The sequence below is a fragment of the Peromyscus californicus genome, unplaced genomic scaffold (assembly GCF_007827085.1).
Source record: "Peromyscus californicus insignis strain IS unplaced genomic scaffold, ASM782708v3 Scaffold_4__1_contigs__length_199733344, whole genome shotgun sequence".
Lineage (NCBI taxonomy): Eukaryota > Metazoa > Chordata > Mammalia > Rodentia > Cricetidae > Peromyscus > Peromyscus californicus.
In genome coordinates, this window is record NW_026294562.1 from 185,876,613 (window position 1) to 185,895,307 (window position 18,695).

Here is an 18,695-nt window from a genome sequence, read left to right on the forward strand (position 1 = left end):
GATTTCCGCACTTATCTAACACACCTATGACATGCTCCTACTATTATATTTTAAATGCCTTGATTTGTACTTTCTAGGTTCTCTTATCATAGATGAACAACAAAAAAAAAACCTTTGTGGGAATGTTGTTATATGGAAACACAGATTTTGTGTTAATGATCACAGATATTTGGCTCTAGAATTGATTTTTTCTGTCTGTGAAATATCTTCCACAGTTCATGTGTTTGAACACTGGATCCTGGATTTTGCAGTTTTAAACACTTTAAGAAATGGAGAGACTTCTTTGAGTAATGGGTTGTGGTGGAGTACTCAAGGTTTATGGCTGTTGGAAATTTCTATTTGCTACCTGATTCCTGAGCTCAGACTCAATTCTCAAGCTGGATATCCCACACTGTTCCACAGTCTTCCTCACAATAATGGAGTATTTGCCTGGAACTACAAGCTAGAAAATACCTTTCATCCATTATATCACATGTTGTCAGGCTTTTTTTTTCTGGAAAGGAGACAGTAATACAAAGAATTCTCTCATGTTCTCTTGAAGGAAAGAAATATATTGTGTCTCTGATTTTTATTGGTTTTTTTTTTTTTTGGTGTTATGAGACAGAATTTCTCTATGTAGATCCAGCTGTCCTAGAACTCGCTTTGTAGAATAGGCTGATCTCAAACTCAAAGAGATCCACCTGCCTCTGCATTCCAAGTGCTAGGATTAAAGATGTTCACCAACACCACCCAACCTGAATCATTGATTTTTGTATCTAAGTGTCAGGACTCACAGAAAAACTTCTCATTCATGTAACTACCCAAGTCAGTGACAGGTACCAGCTTATACCTAACTAATTAGCATTATTGTTTCCATGGACATGCAGCTACAGACATCTGTGAGCAGTCATGTGGGTGCTAGGACCAGAACCTGGGTCTACATCCAGTGCTCTTAACCATTGATTGATCTCTCCAGCCCCTCTAACATACTTTCCATAAAATAAAATACAGAGGAGACTGGAGAAATGAAGACCATGGGATGTCCTTTGAGGAAGGCTTCAGGCCTGCAGTGGATCTGTCCTAAAAGAGAAGCTATGTGTGTTGCAGGGCACAGGGCTGGAGGAGTGGGACTACATAAGCCCCTTGGAGTTTAGGCAATTTCACCATAATCTCAGGATCCTGGACAAGGAGCTTCAAGAGTTGATGTTTGCTGGAATTTGATCTTGCTTTGTCTGTACATTCCTTGCTGTGCTCTGCTTCTTTCTTTGTGGAATAGGAGTGTATATTCTGTGCCATTGTATGCTGGAAACATTATAGTCTCACATAAGGCTATGGTAGAGTTTGGTCAGTTAAGAAGTTATTCTCCTATCTAAGAGTTGAAGAGAGATGTGTTGGTTAAATAAGAATGGCACCCTAGACTCATATGTTTGAATCCTTATTTCCCAGTTGGTGGGACTGTTTGGGAAGGAGTAGAGCTATAGACTTTTTGAAGGAGGTGTGCCATGAGGATGAACTTTGAGAGTTCAGAAGCCTCTGACCATGCTTAGTGTACTTTCTATCTCCTGCATGAGGTTCAAAATACAAACTCTCAATTCTTCCAATTCTTAGCTATTTACTCTGCCATCATGGACTCTAACACTCCAGAATTGTAAGTTCAGCTTACTACTTTGTTTCATAACTTAAACTGGCATTGCACGACTCTTATAATAAAAACCCAGAGCCAGATATTGTAACTGCTGTAGGAGCAAAGTGACTAAGGAACAAGGCACAGCCACTTCTCACCTCACCAACTCCTCAGCAGATCCCATCTCCACGAATCCTCAGACTGAATGCTCCTGAGTCCTCAGCCAAAAAAGCCTCTCTAGTTCCTGTCTCCTCGTGCCTTATATGGCTTTCTCCACCCTGCTCTATCACTTCCTCTCTCACCCTTCCTAGTGCTGGGATTAATGGCGAATGTGCTTCCCAGATACTGGTACAAAGGCATGAGATCTCAAGTGCTGGGATTAAAGGTGTGTGCCACCACTGCCTGGCTCTCTTTCTTTCTTTTTTAAATGTATTTTATTAAATTTTCTATTCCTTTTACATACCAACCACAGATTCCCCTCTCCTCCCTCCTCCTCCCCCCAGCCTTGTCCCCCAACCCACCTCCCATTCCCATCTCCTCCAAGGCAAGATCTCCCATGGGGAGTCAGCAAAGCCTGGTACATTCAATTGAGGCAGGTCCAAGCCCCTCCACCCTGCACCAAGGCTGCTCAAGGTGTCACATCATAGGCACTGGGCTCCAAAAAGCTGGCTCATGCACCAGGGATGGATCCTGATCCCACTGCCTGGGGGCCCGCTAAACAGTTCAAGCTAAACAACTGTCTCGCCTATCCACAGGAGTCCATGGGGGCTCCACGGCTATTGGTCTACAGTTCATGCATTTCCACTAGTTTGGCTGGTCATCTTTGTGTGTTTTCCCATCGTGATCCTGATGTCCCTTGCTCATAGAATCCCTCCTCTCTCTCATCAATTGGACTCCTGGAGCTTGGCTAGGCACCCGGCTGTGAATTCTGCATCTGCTTCCATCAGTCACTGGATGGGGGCTCTGTGATGACAGTTAGGGTATTCACACATCTAATCACCAGAGTAGGCCAGTTCAGGCACCCTCTTGACTATTGCCAGTGGTCTAAGATGGGGTCATCTTTGTGGACTCCTGGGAACTTCTCTAGCACTCTGTTTCTCCCTATTCCCAGATTATCATGGAATCTCTTTACTTGCTCTCCCACTCTGTCCCTGTTCCAGCTCAAAAGTCCCATTCCCCTATGTTCTCATCCCTCATCCCTTGCACTCCATTACCCCCTCACCCCTAGTTTGCTCATGTAGATCTCATCTATTTCTGCTTCACTGGGCGATCCATGCATCCCTCCTAGGGTCCTCCCTACTAGCTAGTCTCCTTAGAGCTGTGGGTTGCAGTCTGGTTATCCTATGCTTTACATCTAGTATCCACATATGAGTGAGTACAAACCATGTTTGTCCTTCTGAGTCTGGGTTACCTCACTCAGTATGATATTTTCTAGTTCCATCCATTTCTGGCTCTTTTTCTTTTAGACTGGATTAATTTCATATAGTCTAGGGTAGCTTTGAACTTACATGGATGGATACAGCTGGATCTCTGCCTCCCAAGTGCTACAATTACAGTGTTATGCCCAGATCTCGGGACTTCCAAAAGACCACCATGTAGACCAAATCCTGTATGTAAAAGCAAAAACCATTTATTTTCAAGCTCAGAGCTTGGACTCTCTGTCCAATGCAGTGGTGAGAACCGAGAGCCCAGGACCCAGGTAAGATGGGGTTTTTAATTATAGCAAAGGGTTTTCCAGGGTTTAGGACCCTGATTGGCTGACATTTGTCTAGTAGTATGGGGAATGTTTGGAATGCCAGGTATTTCCTCTTAGATGCAGGCCCCACTGGGTGGGGTCAGCTAATGGCTTTTCCTGGGTCCAGGTGTTACCAGAAGCTGTGTCTGGGCCTCTAAGCCTGTCATGGCAGCAGTGTGGTCAAGATGTTTTGGCCACCACCCTGATAAAAGGTGTATGCCACATTGCCTGACCTCTGTGACTAGATCTGTCCTCGGATCTTTAGGCAAATTTTATTATAAAACCACAAAATATCACCACACCCTGGGCATGGTGTGTTTTACCACAGAAGTAGAAAGGTAACGAAACAGAAGTGTTCTATGGAAGATCAGAACACAGGAAAGTCTCCCTTCCAAATACAGAAATTGGAGAGTTGTTGTTCTAACTTTCACTCTAGAGCAGGTAGTGTCAGTCCATTTCTATTGAGGGTATGAGTGATCCCAAGATAGACAAGTCTAGATGGCCAGAAGAAGCAACCCTGTTCCAAAATGCCCTTCTACTTCCTAGTAGAGCAATATCAAATTACATAGAAGCTTTCTTCATAGAAGACTGGCATGCTTGGAATGGCGGTCCATTGGCACAGGGTTAAATTTATACTAGAATTTATTTAAGATTCAAAGAGTATTATAGTGTACTTAGTGAATCAGTTAGCTGGGCTCCATAATAAGATGCTGTCTCAAGCAAGAAAAAACTTGAAATTATATTAAGCTTTTTTATTTTTGAGATGGCTCTTGCTATGGAAGTCATTAGCTAGACTAATATCAGGGACTAAGGGGGTCCAGCCCTTTGGTAGTCCCCTCCCAGGGTCCGGGAAGAATCTACAACCAGCTGGTAATTAATCTTTGATGAGAAGAAATGAATCTATGTACACGAAACTCCTTAGTCCATATACTTTATTATTCTGTGTCAGTTACAAGCTTATATTCTGCTCTCATATTTAGGTCTTTTCTTGCCTGATTTCTCTCTACACTTGTCCGTGGTCCCCTCTGGGTTCTATCTTAATTCCTTCATCTTGTTCTGCCCCTTCTAGGTTCTCATCCATCTTGTTCCTTCCCATATCATCTTCTCTCCCATCGCTTTCTCTCTCCTCATCTCGTTCTTCCTCATCGTGTTGTTCCCCATCTGGCTCATCCTCATCTTCCATCTCATTCCTCTAGTACTCTCTTCTAGCCCTTCAATCTAGTTCTTCCCCATCTCAGTTTGTTCCTCTCAAGTTCTTACCCGTCTAGTTCTTCCATTCTCTTTTCTCTTCTCCGACCCTCTGCCCTGGAAGTCCCGGTATATAAAAGGAGGGTCCGAGCTAAATTGTGTAAAGCTATTACTTAACGTCCACCTCCTAGGCGGTGTCTCCTTGTTGAATTTACCTTAAGTCAGGAGACTTGTATGTGGGCTGTTATCACTGTTAGTCCTCGGAAATTGGGCGACCACCTGGGCGGTGTCTCCTTGTGGAATTTACCTTAAGTCAGGAGACTCGCCTGTGGGTGGTTATCACTGTTAGTCCTCGGAAGTTGGGCGACCACCTGGGTGGTGTCTCCTTTAGTCCTTGAAAGTGGCTAGGGGAGATATCTGATTCCAGAGAAAGCCTTTCCTGAGGCTGTTCTCCAAATGCCTGGAATGTGTATGTCTAGAGAGTGATCAGTCCACATTGTTAGCCGTTCTTAGGGAAAAGTCAATTGGGAAAACTATGAAGGCACACATGATTTTCATAACAGAAGACAGCTGATATATAACAAGCCAAGTAACACCAAAAACTCCTTGGGATTTGGCTTCCTCTGGAGGAATTCCCTGATTCCTCCAGGTAGTGACTTTGCCATAACCAGCTGAGTTCTTATGGTATATTCCTGCGGCCCGCAGCAGACTAACATGGACTTGAACTCACAGATCTCAGCCTGCCTCTGCCTCACAAGTGGTGGAATTAATTGCATGTGCTATTATGATTGGAAATATTTATTTTTGAAAATTGTGGTATGGCACCAGTGGCAGACAGCTGAAATGACGTTAGGAGGTACTATATTTTGTCAATTCTCAAATGTAGCTTTTCTTTTATGTTATTTAGTTTCATTCTTCTTTTCGTGTGTGTGTGTGTGTGTGTGTGTGTGTGTGTGTGTGTGTGTGTGTGTGTGTGTTGACAATGCGGCACTGGTTCCTCAAAATCACAGTGATCTTGTTGCCTCTGTAATATGGGTGCTAGTATTACAGGAATGCAGTATCACACCCAGCCTGAAAAATAAATTTGCAGGGAAGTAGTGGTGCATGTCTTTAATTCCAGCACCCTGGAGGCAGATGCAGATGGATCTCTGTAAGTTTGAGGCCAGCCTTGTCTACAAAGTAAGTTCCAGGAAAGTCAGAGCTATACAAAGAGAAACCTTGTTTGAAAATAAAAAACAAAAACAAAAACAAAAAATAGAGAAAAATAGAAAGGAAATAAGTTTTATGGTGCAAGTTCTCTCTCTGTCTGTCTTTACAAAAGGAATTTTAGTCATTACTTTATGAATAATGGTGTTCTGCCTCTATGTGTGTCTTTGTATCCCATTTATGCCTGGTGGCCAGGGAGACCAGAAGATGATGTCGGAACCCAAGGAACTGGAGTCACAGGTAGTAGTGGGCTGCAGCATGAATGGGGAATGGAAACTGGGTGCTCTGGAAGAACTCTCAGTGCTCTTAACTACTGAGGTATTTTCCATCCCCATTTTTTTTTGATAATATTTCCTGGCCAAGGTAGTCTAGGTCACATGGGGTCAGAGTCCCGTTGTCCATTAATGAAATGAATTCTCCCACAAGTGGGAGAATTAGCCTCAAGCAGGGATCAGCTCTCTAATTAGTAATCCAGTACAACATGGTTCCTCTGAAACCATAGACACACAAAAAAGGGACTCAACAGGTGGTATTCATATTTTTTTTTCAAAAAATATGGAACACGCTTCACAAATTTGCAGGTCATCCTTGCGCAGGGGCCACGCTAATCTTCTCTGCATCGTTCCAATGTTAGTATACGTGCTGCCGAAGTGAGCACTATTCATACATTTGAACATAGTGATTCATACATTCTTTTTTTTTTTTTTTGGTTTTTCGAGACAGGGTTTCTCTGTGTAGCTTTACGCCTTTCCTGGAACTCACTTGGTAGCCCAGGCTGGCCTCGAACTCACAGAGATCCGCCTGGCTCTGCCTCCCCGAGTGCTGGGATTAAAGGCGTGCGCCACCACCGCCCGGCGATTCATACATTCTTAACAAGGAAGAAGTTGGAAGGGAAGAATTTTGGAAGGAATGGAAGGAGGACAAGGAAGAAGAGAATGGATGTAATACTTTTTCAGTAAAAATGTATAAAAATAATTTTAAATTAAAAATGAGGGGCTAAAGAGATGGCTCAGCAGTTAAGAGCACTGGGTGTTGTTTGAGAGGACCTGGCTTCCAATATAGCACTCACATGTAGGCTAACCACCTTTGGTAATGCCAGCCCCAGGAGATCTATCACTTTCTTCTGGCCTCTTTTGGTACTGAACACAGACACAGGTATTCATGCACCATTATATATAATAATAAAGGTTAAAAACTGTGAAATTCTTTATAGTGATGTCACAGTGCTAAGACAGACCACTGCCAAGACTCGTTAAAATGAATGCTTTCTGGTCCTTCCTGGAAACAGCTATGGCCTTCTTCTGAGCCAGCCTGCTCAGAGGCTAAAGCAGCCTTATTCCGAGGTTAGAATAGCTCAGTATCGCTGTCCAAGAACAGTGTTTGCAGTGCTGATAGGAAACTTTTCCTTCATATTTCCTGTATTCATGTTCTCTGTCCTTTGTATTTGTGAGAATTGTAGCATTGATACACCTATTGTTATGCCCAGATCTCAGGGACAGCCAAAGACCACCATGGAGACTGAATCCCATATGTAAAAGCAAAAAGAGCCTTTTTTTCAAGCTTGGAGTTTGGTCTCTCTGTCTGACACATTGGTAAGAGCAGAGAGCCCTGAGCCTAGGTGGGGTGGGGTCTTTATCATAGCAGGTTTTAGGGTAAGGTGATTTCTAGGGTTCAGGACCCTGATTGGCTGACATTTTCCTAAAGGATATCTTGGTAAAAGTGAAAATAGGACTGTGCTAGGCTCAGGGACATTTGGTGATCTCATCTAATCTTTTTGTTTGTTTGTTTTTGTTTTGTTTTGTTTTTTCGAGACAGGGTTTCTCTGTGTAGCTTTGCGCCTTTCCGGGAACTCACGATGTAGACCAGGCTGGCCTGGAACTCACAGAGATCTGCCTTCCTCTGCCTCCAGAGTGCCACCACCACCTGGTGATCTCATCTAATCTTAACAGCTGGACTGTTTGGAGTGTCAAGTACTTCCCCTTAAATGCCAGTGCATCCCTGGGTGGATACCTAGGTGGTGTTAGTTTATGGATTTTCCTGGATCCTGGTGTTGCCTTTCACAGCAGGCATGTCTGGGCCCCTAAGCCTGTGATAGCAGCTGTGTGGTCAAGCTGTCCCCCCCACCACCTATCTTTTAGGACATACATGATTATTAACAGGTAGCATCGGCTCCTAAGCAATCTACATTCCCGGTATCATTTACTTGATTTTGATCTTAGACCTTGTGGTAAAGGGAAAATGTGCTAGAGGCATTTCTTTCCATCATTTTTAAAATTTACTTATGTTACTGCATGACTTTGAGCTAAGATTGCCCCCAAATGTCTCTGCTTTTACAATATGAGCACATTTTGGGGTTGGGGATTTAGCTCAGTGGTAGAGTGCTTGCCTAGCAAGCGCAAGGCCCTGGGTTTGGTCCTCGCCTCTGGAAAAAACAAAACAAAACAAAAACAGAAGTGGATTTCTTCACTGTGCAACCTTAGGAATCGGCAGATCTCTAAACTATCATGTCCAGACTCCCTGTGTAAAATCCCCATTCTTCCTTTGTTAAAGAAAAGCATTGCTTTGGAAATGGCTCCCATGCTCTCCATGCCTGCCAAAGGTAAACAATCTTTCTTAGCTCCTTTTTCTTGGCTGTTGTGATGGCTATTCTTGGTAGTCAACTTGACCACATGTGGAATTAACTAAAGTCCAGACAGGTACATCTGTAATGGATTTTTTAAAAATTAAATCATGTGAAGTAATAAAATCCACCACTAATCCAGGTCTGTTGGGGTGATAAGACACACTTTTTTCTTTATTAAGAATTTTTTTTTATTCATTTTACATACCAAGCACAGATCACCCTGTCTTACCTCCTCCCACTCCCTACCCAGCTTCCTGCTCCCCCAACCCACTCCCCATTTCTTCCTCTGAAAATGTAAGGCCTCCCATGGGGAGTCAGCAATCCCTGGTACATTCAGTTGAGGCAGGTCCAAGCCCCTCCCGCTGCAGTAAGTGGCCAGGAACTACACATGCAAGCATAACCAACAGAATACAAGAGATGGAAGAGAGAATCTCTGGCATGGAGGATAGGATAGGGGACATAGATTATTCTTTCAAAGAAAACACTAAAACCAAAATAGTCATAACTCAAAACATCCAGGAAATCTGGGACACAATGAAAAGGCCAAACCTAAGAATAATAGGGATAGGAGAAGGACAAGAATACCAACTCAAAGGCACAGAAAATGTATTCAACAAAATCATAGAAGAAAACTTTCACAACTTAAAGAAGGAAATGCTTTTGAATATAAAATACACTTTTAATCATCGCCATGTCTTCTGGCAGCCTAAATATATAAAGGACATTGAAAAAGTAAACTCTGTCTTTGCCTGCTTGCCCTACGTCTGATTAGCAAGTTCTTTCCTTTACTGGCACTAAAGCCTATTTCTTAGGAATTCCTCTGCACACTATAGGCCAGCTGAAACATCAAGTCTCATTGGTTGGGCAGCCACTGAAGTCTTCAATTGTCTGATTGTAGACAGTCACTGATGTACTAGCTGGAATACGGGGTATAAACCATTCTATTAAATCTCCTTTACACATACAAGAGGCATTCATTCTATCACTCTTGTCTATCTCAAGAACCTTGACTGATACTGCTGGGTTTTGTTGTTGTTATTGTTTGTTTGTTTTATGTTTTTGTTGTTGTGTTTTTTTTCTACCTTTTCACTCTGGACAATGTGCTAGCTAACAATAGGGCTCTTCAAAAGCATTCTTCTTTCCCCTATTTCTATATATTCATGTTAACTTAGGGAATATATTTTTTATTATAATTCATTTTTCAAGAGGTTGACTTGGATTTCAGGAAGAAAACTCCTACAGGAATGGAGCCATCATCCAGCCTAGAGCTGCTACAGTGTTTGTGCTCTGGCTTCTGCTTTTTGCTCAGTGTTGTCCTTGATCCAATTAGGTAAAAAGTACCTGCAGTTCGCCTGAACTCAGCATGAAGCAATAGAATAAAAATCTTGTTTCATGTCCTCAAATCTTTCTTTAATTGTTAATATTTTGGGCACCCTTTTACCTGAGATACAGGACTATCACTCCACTCCACATTTTGTAATGAGCTGTGCAAACTAACCACCTTGTATCCAGGAGGAGAGGGGAAGTGTCTAAGGAGTGCTGGAAGACAGAAGAATCAGCTATTGGAGGCCATGTGCAAGTGCTATTAAAACGCAAATTTCTACAGACCTGGGAAAGGTCTGGGCCTGGCTTGAAAGCCTTGGCCAGAACCGGTTGTGCTGTGTCCTTGAGCACACTCAAACCCTAAGGGAGGTGCTCATGTCACTCAGACCTCACTAGCCAATCAGGATCTCCAGGCAGACCACCAGTCAGAGGGGGAGGAGGGCTCTTCCAGGCTCCACGTTGCAGGCTAGGATCCATAGCCGAGCAAGCAGGAGTCCTTTGGTGTTCTGTGTGTTAAAAACTATTTTAGGGAGCTGTGTGGAGAGAATGGAAGAGCTTGGAAACAGCGACATGGTGAGTGAGATGTTGCTCTGCTCAACTGGGGAGGAGCAGATGCCTGAGCTTTGGGAGCCATGTGATGAGTCCTCCCTAGAGCTGTTTGGGAGCAGGCAGCCAGAAATGGCATCCTATAAAGTTCTTGCAACTCCCTAGGCACGATAGGAGCCTCTGAATAATGTTCTCTGGGGGCCCCATCTGCTTAGAGCACTGGGAACAGGGTGAATGAAAATGTGCCGTAAAGAAAACAAAATTGCTGCTCTGTGGGTGAACAGAGAAAAGTTTATTCAAAACTGGCAAGACTGTCTCCTGGGAAACAGTCTAGAATAAGAAGGTAGATATACACAGTTTAGTAAATGATGTATTTTATGATGATGAAAGACCTCATCCAAGGTTCATTCTAAATTCTTAGCTGCAGGGCTGAGCCTATCTTCCCAAGGCTGCTCACTTGTACCATTTATTTCAGCTTAAAGTCAGGTCCAGTCTCTAACAGAAGTCACTGATTTGAAAGTTTCTGATTCAAGCTAGAATGCTGGGGAGACTCTCCAGCCATAGGTGGCATCTCACCAGATAAGCAGAGCAGAGCGTTGCTCTTGACCTCTGTTTTTTGTCTGAATATCTGACTTTGGGAAAATGAATTTCTTGTGTGACCAGACACAGGGACTGTATGTAAAAAACTCCTGGTTATTAACATCACCATGTTTTTGATTTCTTGGAAGGCAGATGGCCAAACTTGGAAAGGCCTAGTTTCTGTAGTATCTTCTTGAAGTTCTGTCCTTCACTTTTAATATGTAGGTGTAAAATCCATTTGGAGTTAAATTTTTTGGAGATTATAGACAGCATCTCATGTGTTGGATAGTACTCCACTTCTAAGCTGTGATATATAAGAGTAGACCTGATGATATAAAGGATTTACCAAAGCTTAGGAGAAAGTAAGTAACATAAAATAAAATTGAGCTAAAGGAGGGTTGCCTCTAAAAGTTCCCAAAGATAAGTACTAGGCTAGCCAGGCCTGCCTGTTAGGAACTAGGATGCTGGGACATAACTGTATGTTAACCAGGATTAACCAGGCATGTGACTGCAAACTATAACAAAAGAGAGAACCCTGATTTAAAACCAGCCACTAGTCCTATCCTCATACCCAAGAGCAAGCCTCTGAGAAGCTGCTTAAAAGAGGATTACAGGGTCAAAACAGACATTAAGGGCTTGTGTTCCATAAACTTCCATTCCTGCAGAACAAAGCGTAGTTCTGTCAAATCAAATGGACCACTCACATTTAAGGAAGATGAACTAAACGGAGGGGCCTGAGATGAGCTCTGTCTCATACAGGGAGGTAGGGAGGCCTCTTGCATCACCCACTGCTGCTCATGTTCAATTTGGGCTTTGTCCAGACCGACAGAATCTGACCTACTACAATGATTTTCAGTCAAGATCAGGCCTTGACCTACTAACTCTAGTAACTTCATGCTGTTCAAATATTTGTATCATAGCAGCCAACCAGTGCCAAAGAAGGTCTACAGTGAGATCTGCAAGCTACAGGTGACTCACATGGGAATTTTCGTGTCATCCTTGTGCAGGGGCCATGCTAATCTTCTCTGTATCTTTCTAATCTTAGTACATGTGCTGTCGAAACAAGCACAACATTTACCAATTCTTAACGTCAGTTGGTAGTTATCTCCCTTCAGTCTTCAGGCCACAATGGTGGAAATGACCTCTCTTTCAGGGTTAGTGTGAGGATCATACAGTCCAGTGATGTGGAAACATTCAAATCTGTGTTATAATTTCTGAGAATGAGAAATAGAGTGGGAGAGTGTATTGACTTGTAAGCATGTTCCAGAACATGGGGACATGTTTGGAAGTAAGATTAAATGCATTTTTTATCATTAGTTATAAGCTTATAGTGACATCGATTAGAATATAGTCTATTGGTTGAAAATCCTCTCAGATAATAAGATGTATTTGATTCCTTATCTCTCATTGGTGGGTTTCTTTAGACTGCTTATGGATATTTTAGGGTTAGAAGCATTTCTTGGGAAGTTCCTTGCCAGGGAAGGTATTTGTGTGTCTGTGGCCTCACCCCTTATCCTGTGCTTTCTGTCTACTTTCTTGTGGTTGAAACTGATCATCCAACTTCTTTGTTGTGCTGTCATGCCTACACACCGTCATGGACTATACCCCTAAATTACACAAGATACAGCAGGAACAATTGCTTTTTACTGCTAAGTCATTTTCCTAGCCTGATGGTTTTTTTGTTTGTTTGTTTGTTTATCATTTTTAAAATACATCCTTTTTTTGAGGACAGGTATTCTCTTTATAGTCCTGGCTTTCCTGAAAACAGCTCTGTAGATCAGGCTGGCCTGGAACCCAGAGATCTGCCTGCCTCTGCCTCCCAAGTGCTGGGATTAAAGGTGTGCTCCACCACACCCTGCTCTTTCATTTCTATATTATTGACTGATTGGCCTGGAATGTGTATTTTTATTCATGTCAAGCATATGGTATTGTGCTGAGCTTCACCCACATCTTGACTTTTGAACTTTGTCAGAGGGTATTATTCTGCATATCAGGGTGGCACATGTCCATGACCTTAAGACTGTATGAGCCTTCAGAGTCATGGGGTGACAGGTGCGTGACACTCTTGACACCTTTTCTGTAGTTTGAATTTTTTGAATAAATATGAGTCTTTAGCCTGCATGCACAGGTATACACAACAGGGGTGACTGATGCACACAGCAGTCAGAAGATGGCCTCAGAACCCCTGAACTTGGAGTTATGATTAGTTGGGAGCCCCCATGTTAGTACTGGCTATTGAATATACGTCTTCTGCAAGACCAAAATGTGCTCCTAACTTCTGAGCCATCTCTCCTGCCTGTCCTATTTTTTATGTCCAATATGTACGTTGTTTGCATTTTCATCTGTCCACCTGTAACTATTTAAACATGTACTTAATTTTAGCAAGATCATATTAATCTTATAGTTTAAAGTGGCAATTCGGGTTTCTGGAGGATAAATACAGAACGAGTTTATGCAGAACTATTTGCAGAAACTTCAGTGAGACCCTCTAAGTTTTGTCCATCTTGTTTGTACATTCATTTATTTAATATTATATGTAAATTATATATAATTTATTTAAAAATTGTGGGCATGGCCTTATTATGTAACTCTGGCTGCCCTGGAACTAATTACAGATACCAGGTAGGTCTCATTCTTAATGATTTATCTGCCTCTGCCTCTTAAGTGCAGGAATTAAAGGCCTGAGCAAGAAGAACCAGATTATTTATCCTTTTTTATAGTTAGAAATTGTCCATACAATTTTTCTGATGGGTTCTCAGTACTGTTGATCTCTCTCTCTCTCTCTCTCTTTCTCTCTCTCTCCTCTCTCTCTCTTTCTGTATATCTGTTAGTAGATATTTCTCTTGTAAATGTATATCCTGTTCAGTGGGCTCAGAAATGACAGAGTGAACCTCATTTTCAGTTTCCTTCCAAATGACTTGGTGATTACATCCGAACTTCTATTTCATGGAAGAAGTGCGCACTTCTTCCATGAAATAGGGAATATATGAAATTATGGGAATATATTGTCAAGGAAGAATACATTTCCAATGCTGTCAGTATCATTTCTGTAACATACTGTTATTTTAGGATGTAGTGACCTATGAGGATGTGCATATGGACTTCACTAGGGAAGAGTGGACTTTGCTGGATCCTTCCCAGAAGAGTCTCTACAAAGATGTGATGGTAGAAACCTACAGGAACCTCACTACTATAGGTAAGACTGAGTTTTTCTTCAATTGTTATAATAAGTGAACAAGTGTTTTGTGATTGTTGATGATTATCTGTGATTTGATTGTGAAAAAGGAAGAATGTAAATAAATCAGGCATGGTTCTAAGGTTCTCCCAGGATAATATTACATTTTGCATATTTTAAAATAATATACATTTTCTGTTGCTATATTTTAGGGTACAAATGGGAAGACCAAAATATTGAAGAATCTTGTCAACATTTTAGAAGACATAGAAGGTAATTTTCATGTGAGAGCTGATACAGATGTGTCTCTGAATTAATGTTTATGTGCCGTAGAAGTTCTAATGAAATGCAAGGGAGGAAATAAGCATAGCTTTAAGTGTCTTGATGATTATTAAATTCTCACAACACTATTCTTTCAGTGTCAGGTAGTTGATCCATGGTTGTAAGGCATTCCTATAAGAAGAAATGGAAAAAATGACTTAACAGATATCACCATTTTATTAAACCATGTTAATGTCATGTTACAAAACTGTCAATTGTTTTGGTTTCTGTGGTGATATTGTGTTCCCCAACATATTGTGCTCCTAATAAATTTATCAGAACAGCCACTAGCAGACATAGAGGCCAGAAAATGGTGGCACTCACACCTTTAATTCTAGCATTCCAGAGGCAGAGATCCACCTGGATCTCTGTGAGTTCAAGGCTACACTGGAAACAGCCAGGCATGGTAACAAGAGCCTTTAATCCCAGGAAGTAATGGCAGAAAGCAGAAAGGTATATAAGGCATGAAAACCAGGAACTAGCCTGGTTAAGCTTTTAGACTTAGATCAGCACAGTTCAGCTGAAAGGCATCCAGTCTGAGGAAACAGGATCAGCTGAGGAATTGCGAGGTGAGGAAGCTGTGGCTTGTTTTGCTTCTCTGATCTTCCAGTGTTCACCCCAATACCTGGCTCTGAGTTTGTTTTTATTAATAAGACCTTTTAAGATTCATGCTGCAGGTTTCATACCATTCAGGTATTACAAAGACCTTACATGTTGATTAGGTGATCAGTGTATGTCCAAGAAAATCCAAGAATGAAATAGTCCATAAAAAAGCTAGTGTTACTCCTGTTCTTGCAATGAGTTCCAAATACAGTGAGGGGGGCAGTTTACAAGAGTCAAAAGGGTTGCCATTGTGGAGAAATTTCAGTCTCTCTACCACATTTCTATGAGGAATGAAACTGAACTTTGTAAATGCAAGGTGAAACCCTTCTGTTTGTTTTCCTTTGATAGGCATAGCATATGCCAATCTGGACCCAAACAGTATGAGCCTAAGACATATGGATAGAAGTCAAGTTCTTTCCTCTCCCAGATCATTTATAAGATGTGTCATAGTCCTTATTATGAGTAGACTTGTTGAATGTGATACAAGTTTACAATAATTTGGTTTTCCAAATTCATTGGGAATTGATCAACAAACTCAAACTGGAGAAAATCCATAAGAGTGTAAGAATTATGAAAACTGTTGGTTTGTCCTGGTTCACATTGCAAATGTGTTGTAACTCATTCTATAGAAAAATATTATGAATGCAGTCAGTGTGGTAAAGCTCTGGGTTCTTTCAGTTTTCTTCAAAAATATAAAGAATCTCATATGGGGAAAGGATACTATAAATATGTGTCATGTACTAAATGTTTGAACCAGCACAGGTATCTTCAAACACATAAAAGAACCCATTTTGAAGTTGAACCCTATTAATGCAAACAATTTTTTTTTTTTTTTTTTTTTTTTTTTTTTTTTTTTTTTTTGGTTTTTTCGAGACAGGGTTTCTCTGTGTAGCTTTGCGCCTTTCCTGGAACTCGCTTTGGAGACCAGGCTGGCCTCGAACTCACAAAGATCCGCCTGCCTCTGCCTCCCGAGTGCTGGGATTAAAGGCGTGCGCCACCACCGCCCGGCTAATGCAAACAATTTAATAATGCCTTTAGTTCTGATTCCTCTTTACAGTTGTACTAAAAAATGTATATGGAAGTAAAACCCTATGAATATAAACTATATGGTAAATCGTGAACATATCAAACTTCTTAATTGTATGGTAGAGTTCAAAAAGACAAAAAGATTCATCAATGTATTTAATGTAGTAAAGATTTTACTCATGCCAAGTTTCTTCACAGGAAGAAAAGAAGTAATTCTGCAGAGAAACACTATGAATGTAAGCAATGTAGTAAAGCCTTTGAACGGCTCATTAATCTTCAAAAGCATAAAAGAACTCATACTGGAGAGAAACCCTATGAATGTAAGCAGCATGGTAAAGCTTTTACATGTCTCATTAATCTTCAAAGGCATGAGACAATTCATACTGGACAGAAACCTTACAAATGTAATCAATGTGATAAAGTCTTTGAATCTAACAGTCATCTTCAAAAGCATGAAAGAGCTCATACTGGAGAGAAACCTTATGAACGTAAGCAATGTGGAAAAGCCTTTACACAAGAAAGTTATCAGAAAGTGCATGAGAAAATTCATACTGGAGAGAAACCCTATGAATGTAATGAATGTGGTAAAGCCTTTGCATATCATAGTTATTTGAAAATACACAAAACAATTCATTCTGGAGAGAAACCCTATGAATGTAATCAATGTGATAAAGCTTTTGTAACTAAAAATAATCTTCATAGGCATGAAAGAATTCATACTGGAGAGAAACCTTATGAATGTAAACAATGTGGTAAAGCCTTTACACGTGACAGTAATCTGAAAATACATAAAGCAATTCATACTGGAGAGAAGCCCTATGAATGTAGTCAATGTGATAAAGCTTTTGTATGTAAAAGTTATCTTCAAGTGCATGAAAGAACTCACACTGGAGAGAAACCTTATGAATGTAAGCAATGTGGTAAAGCCTTTATACGTTGTAGAAATCTTAAAGCACATGAAAGAATTCATAATGGAGAGAAACCCTATGAATGTAACCAGTGTGGGAAAGTCTTTAAACATTGCAATAGTCTGCACATACATAAAAGAAAACATACTGGAGAGAAGCCCTTCAAATGTAGTCAGTGTGATAAAGCCTTTATAAGTAACAGTCAACTTCGATACCATGAAAGAATGCACACTATATAAAAAATCTGTGAGTAATAAGTGTGGTAAAGCCCTTGCACACCAGTCACATTAAATACATTGGAATATTCACACTCTTCAATACTAATATAATTAAAGTCTGATATTTAAAAGTATGCCTAATTTTTTAAGTCCGTAAGTCTTTTCTTTATACGAATTTGTAGGTGCAAAGAGAGTGAAGAGGAACATTAAAATGCTTGAATATATTGTTCACAGTAAGCAGATTTTTCTTTCAGAATAATCTTGTGTAACTGAACAGAGCCAAGGGGTGTTGACTAAAGATCTTTCCAAATCCTTTATAGCCATAGATGCTCTTAGCATAGAGCAAAACCTCAATATGTTTAAACAATTAGGTAAACATTTTAGATACCAGACTTCTCTTCAATTGCATGAAAATACTCAGACATATTGTGTGTATTAGGTCCTTTTCTGTTGCTGTGTGAAAACAAAATGTCTAAAGCAAATTATAGAAGAGTTTATTTTGGCTTATGGTTCCTGAGGAACAAGAGTTCATCATGACAGGGCACCTGAGAGCTCACATCATCAACCTGAAAGCATGAATCAGAGAGTGGGAACTGCATGGGGATTGAAGCTTTAAACCCTAGAACACCAATCCCAGTGGCATATTTCCTCCATCAATGGGGCACTTTTTAAGCCTACCCCCACCACTGGACACCAATTTTCAAATGCCTGAAAGCATGGAAGACATTTCTTATTATAACCACATGTATTTTTTTTTTTTATTTTGCAATACAGTTCAGTTCTACATATCAGCCACGGATTCCCTTGTTCTCCCCCCTCCCATCCCCCTCACCTTCCCCCCAGCCCACCCCCCATTCCCACCTCCTCCAGGGCAAAGCCTCCCCTGAGGACTGAGATCAACCTGGTAGATTCAGTCCAGGCAGGTCCAGTCCCCTCCTCCCAGGCTGAGCCAAGCGACCCTGCATAGGCCCCAGGTTTCAAACAGCCAACTCATGCAATGAGCACAGGACCTGGTCCCACTGCCTGGATGCGTCCCAAACAGATCAAGTCAATCAACTATCTCACCCATTCAGAGGGCCTGATCCAGTTGGTGACCCCTCAGCCATTGGTTCATAGTTCATGTGTTTCCATTTGTTTGGCTATTTGTCTGTGCTTTATCCAACCTTGGTCTCAACAATTCTTGCTCATATAAACCCTCTTCTTTCTCGCTAATTGGACTCCCAGAGCTCCACCCGGGGCCTAGCCATGGATCTCTGCATCCAGATCCCTCAGTAGTTGGATGGGGTTTCTAGCACGACAATTAGGGTGTTTGGCCATCCCATCACCAGAGTAGGTCAGTTTGGGCTGTCTGCTGTGGGATGTTCTGTATGGCAAATGTGTTGCTAATTAGTCAATAAATAAAACACTGATTGGCCATTGGCTAGGCAGAAAGTGTAGGCGGGACAAGGAGGAGAATAAAGCTGGGAAGTGGAAGGCTGAGTCAGAGAGACACTGCCAGCCGCCATGATGAGAAACAGCATGTGAAGATGCCGGTAAGCCACGAGACATGTGGCAAGGTATAGATTAATGGAAATGGATTAATTTAAGCTGTAAGAACAGTTAGCAAGAAGCCTGCCATGGCCATACAGTTTGTAAGCAATA

At 41.3% G+C, this 18,695-nt stretch overlaps 2 non-coding genes and 1 pseudogene across 2 annotated transcripts; 1 reads left to right on the top strand and 2 right to left on the bottom strand.

Annotated features, from left to right (window-relative positions):
* Window positions 1-5,942: 5,942 nt before the first annotated feature.
* On the top strand, window positions 5,943-17,031 carry LOC128124197 (zinc finger protein 844-like; annotated as a pseudogene).
* LOC128095731 (U6 spliceosomal RNA) lies at window positions 6,282-6,390 on the bottom strand. Its single transcript, XR_008213343.1, has one exon. It is a non-coding gene; the product is annotated as a U6 spliceosomal RNA (small nuclear RNA).
* On the bottom strand, window positions 11,764-11,872 carry LOC128095741 (U6 spliceosomal RNA). The gene has a single exon (XR_008213353.1). It is a non-coding gene; the product is annotated as a U6 spliceosomal RNA (small nuclear RNA).
* Window positions 17,032-18,695: the final 1,664 nt, after the last annotated feature.